The sequence below is a fragment of the Hydra vulgaris genome, chromosome 04 (genome assembly GCF_038396675.1).
Source record: "Hydra vulgaris chromosome 04, alternate assembly HydraT2T_AEP".
NCBI lineage: Eukaryota > Metazoa > Cnidaria > Hydrozoa > Anthoathecata > Hydridae > Hydra > Hydra vulgaris.
Window position 1 is genome coordinate 18,400,642 of NC_088923.1, and position 4,979 is coordinate 18,405,620.

General features: G+C 30.0%; 1 long non-coding RNA gene across 1 annotated transcript; it reads left to right on the forward strand.

Moving 5' to 3' along the window:
- Positions 1–538: 538 nt before the first annotated feature.
- On the forward strand, positions 539–2,754 carry LOC136079016 (uncharacterized). Its single transcript, XR_010637864.1, has 3 exons — positions 539–947; positions 1,077–1,282; positions 1,463–2,754. It is a non-coding gene; the product is annotated as an uncharacterized LOC136079016 (long non-coding RNA).
- Positions 2,755–4,979: the final 2,225 nt, after the last annotated feature.

Here is a 4,979-nt window from a genome sequence, read left to right on the forward strand (position 1 = left end):
TATAAACATAAGTCTATTAAAAGCAACCAATTAAAATTACTGAAAACATCCTTACCATGCCGGAAAGTATCATGCTACTGTCAAACCTAAGCTTACAAAAAATATTTTGGTTAAAACTTTTGTGCAGTTTTAAATTTAATAAAGAATACTGAAGAACTTTATATGTATTTTACGTGAAAAAGGTTATTCATATAGAAAAATTTCTGCCATGTTTTTAGCAGCAGAACTCAACAAAACAAAGGTAAACAAAATTATTTGAAACAAAAAGAAAAGGAAAAAGTATGCAAAATTATGATTTGGCCTCATCAACTTTTTATATTAACATTTTATTCTTTTTATATATTTAAAATCATCCTAAAATATATTGCATTTACTGTTTCTTGCAAATATTACACATGAGCGGAGACTTTTGCACGGTAGTGTATATATATATATATATATATATATATATATATATATATATATATATATATAAATTATCAAAAATGTGCTCGAAATATTTTTTACCGTATATCTTGTTTTATTTGGAAAACTCAGTAATTTCAAACCAAAACTTTACAACAGTGTAAAATATGTCAGCGATGCTTTATCAAACGAAAATCCGTATTTAAAAAGTACATACATGTTTATAATTAGGTTACTTTTTGTACTTTTCGTCTAAATTTCAAGTTTTTGTTCTTTAGCACTTTCACAAATTTTACGTTGGAGCAGATAAAAGCTCAAAATGAAATCGTTATAAGCCATCAAATGCACCTCTTTGGTAAACATAATATGGAAAGTGCTAATGTAGCACTACCACTTCCAAATACTTTACAACTGCCCTTGGATACCGTTAATCAGTAACACAGCTAGATGAGTTATTAGGATACTTTACAACTGCCCTTGGATACTGTTAATCAGTAACACAGCTAGATGAGTTATGAGATTGTGGTACTTAGAGCAATTTGGTATGATTTAAAAGTTTGATTTTGTGTATGATTTAAACCATTATTTATAATGATACTATATAATTATTTTATATTTTAAAATTACTCTTTGGTAAATAAGTTGACACACACATAGATTTTTCGATTTAGTTATGACAATTAAGTAAGCTTGGAACTTGGCAAATACATTTTAAGTTGTACTACTTTCCAAAGTAGGCGTCAGTGATGGGGTTGACGTTACAAGAGGAATTATGAGACAAAGCTCATCGCAACAAAGCTTGCTTGTCTCGTTAATTGGAAAGATGTTTGCGGGAAGCATGGTTTTGGAAGGTTGCGCCTGAAATCGGTTGTTGAAGGTATGAACTTTTCTAATTTAAACTCATTACTTTACCTATTTTTCATCGGTCATATTTAATTCACGCTTGTATAACCATTGTTTTTTTGCGAATAATTATTATAAACAAAAATATGATTTGTTACATGTTACTTTACGTTGCACCCAAATTTATATTATTTTTATTTTGGTTTTCACTCAGACGCGGTCCGCAAAAGTCTTTCTCCAAATAATACAAAAGATGCATCTATCGATGAAGATACTCAAAGTCAGTTTCGACAAGTTCTAGATAGAGATGGTGGCTGTCAACAACGGTATGAAAAATTGAAAAGTAGACAGACTACTAATATTTTATTACCATACAAATACTATATTGTTACATTGATATTATTTAATATTGTAATTATAACATTGAGTTTAATCAAATTTAATAATTTTAATTGTTAATTTTTTTTCTATATCCAAACACTAAAGTTCGCAAAAGTTACTCAGTTTGATAAATGTAAATAAAACTGAAAAATTTAAAAAAGTGCTGCAGACGAATCCTATTTTTACAACGACCAAAGAATTTTTCTATCGGCCCAAGGCAAGTTTTATATCGGCGTAATTTAAGTTTATTACTGGCCTTCTGCAAATTTTGCTATTAGCTCAATGCTAGTTTTATTGTCAGCCCAGCGCAAGTTTAGTGCTTTTTGCCGCTTCTGACCCAGTGTTGGGGCCCATAATCAAAACGACACACGACCGGCAGCCAGCACTGGGCCATCATATTTGTCAGCGTTGGTCCAGCAGTGAGCTATTGTTACATGGTTTATTCAGCCTCTCTACAGAGCGTCTGAAAATTCAAATAATAATACAAATCTTTCTGAGTCAATCGTAATAATTTATTTAATATAGATAAGACGATTTATTTAAAATTCATTTGTTTATAAAATATTTATCAGGCTGCTGTTGCTATTTCAATTGATTTAAAACCTCTGCGATCACGTCAAACTCCAAAGTTTCCAGTTATACGTCCAATGATAATTTTTGTTTTTAATCTTCCTCTTTTAACAGCCTTAGAAGATTCAAGTTTTTATCCATGTTCTTCTAAGTCAATTGTAGTATTTAAATTAAAATTAATCCAACAATTATTTATTATTTATTTATTCATATCAATTTTTATATATTTTACGTAACGCATAATCAGAATACTTCTGGTAAAACAGTTGCTTCCAAGTCTCTGCCACCATTTTAGAACTCCTATTTTTCGTCTCACAAATAAGAATATTTTTAGTTTTGACATGATGTGTTATTTATAAGATTTCTTTATGAACACGTGCAACAATACTTTAAATTTTTTAGAATTTAAGTGGAAACAGTGTTAAAACATCATTAAGTGTATGTGATGTCATTTTATTAACACATAGTATCCCTGTAATTTTTCAAAATGATTAATTTTTAATTCAGGATAATGTATTTTTTAGTTTTGAATGATTTGTGTGTGCGTGTGTGTGTGTGTGTGTGTATGTGTGTTTCTTTTTGATAAATTAAATTTTTGAAAAAAATTTAACATCTTTTTGAAGCTAAATCTTAGTTAAATTCAATATTTTTAGCATAATTTGTGATTTAATAAGAACATATTTTATTCTGTTTGATGCTATCATAATTTATGATTTTTATGTATTGATTTTATTTTTGGAAGGTTTCGAGTGTAAAAATACCTTTATCTATCAAACTAACAGTAAGTTTTACAAAATTTTTAAAAACCTAATTTTATAGTAATCAAAATAAGTTCAATTCTCTTTATGTCTTGTAATTTCTTATAGGTTTCAAGTATTCTAAAAACTGATATTCAGATAAATGTGTGTTAACTATATTATCAACTATTGTTAAATGATAAATCTAAAATTTAAATAAAATTGTATTAGGAAAATATTTATTATTTATAGCATCTATTATTCATTTTTTTCCCCGGCACCACAACAAAAAAAATTAAACTGAAAGCAGCTCGATTTTTTAACAACCATAGAGATTGCTCTAGTGGTCGACTGAGGCGAGGTATGAAAATGACGAACGTTTCAATTGATGAAAAGAAAGATGAAGATGGTAACGAAGGAAGTGAAAAGGAGAATGATAACGAACCTCAACAAAAACATCGGATTCATTTTAAATAATTAATAACATCGTGTAGTAAATAAGTTTTTATTTGAATTCTTTTAATACGAAAATCATTTAAATAAATATGAATAAAACTATATAAATACACAGGTCAGCAAAAAAATATTTCTTTAAAGTTGTTTGAAATTTGATAACTGTTTTTTATCTATTTCTCAGCGCTAATTTCGAAATTAGCGCTGAGCCTTAACAAATTGTCTCATCAGCCCCAACTAAATGTGAAGGGGTGGAAGTAACACTTTTTTGGGATCCACAAGGCGTTTTCTCTGAACGTTTTTAACCCCTACTAATAAGGTTTTTCTCCAGGCCCAAACACACATTTTAATACGTAGTGCTGCTTTCTATCTCGTCTGTCCCATTCACAGAGAAAGCAAGGGAACTTTGTATAGCCACTTTGTTGACAAGCAGCATTAAAATTGCTTTTAAATTCTTGCAGTGTCCAATTGTGGTCTGAGTAGCAGAGTTTGTTTAAAACTAGTTCAAAGTTTTTGTAACATTCTTTTAAGTGCACCGAATGTCTAATTGGCATAGAAGCATACTTATTGCCATTGTGCAGAAGTACTGCTTTAAAGCTTCTTTTTTGATGAATCAAAAAAAATCTCCACTCATCAGGAGCATATTTTATTTTAAAACATTTTAGAAACATCACTGCAAGTGATGTTCATCACAAGTCCAGGAACATCACTGCAAAATACCAGGTCACCTTCTTGAAAGAAGAAAGATACAAATTTCTTTTCTCTTAATCGGTACCAAGAGAAGAATGTACCCGGAGCAAACATACTTTTATCTTTCAATCTAGATCCTAAAATTTCAGCCGAGTCTTAAGGAAGACCTAGGTCTCTAACTAAATTGTTCAGTTCAGATTGTGAAAATGGAATGGAATCGGTTGTGCCAGGATCGTAGCAATCACTGTCTTCTTCACTATCACCTTGTTGAGCTAATGTCTCGTGATCATCTAAAATATCATCTAAAAAATCTGGAGGAGAGGGTATTGGTACTCTAGGTCTATGGTTAGGGTAAGAATCCTTTTTGTTTTTTAAATTGAAACCTTGTACGTTGCAAGAACAAAAATAACAGTCATCACTATGATTTTTGGGCTTCCTCTAAACCATTGGTATACCATAACGTAAGGACTACTTTTTACCTTGAAACCATAGCCTTAGTTCTTCAACACATATTGAACAAACTTTGTGTGGAGCCTAAGACTTATCTTGATCGCCTAACGTGATACCAAAATAGGAAAAATATACGTTTTCAACAAAATCATCGATGTTCCTCCGTCGCTTTTTAATGATATAGCTACCACAAATATAACAGAAGCAATCTGGTGAGTTTATACATCCTCTGGTAGCCATTGTCCATAAAACAGCTAAATAAAAGTTTGTGGACATCTTAAAAACCAAAATTCAAACTTACTAGAGTACTGAATTATTTATAAAAAATATCGAAAAAATTAAAACTAGATAAGCAGTTTATGAAATAACTGTGCGTGATGGAATTTTTCAGCGTTGAAAATACTATAAATATCACTTATTAAATTTGAAACAATTTTTATGTCGCTTGTG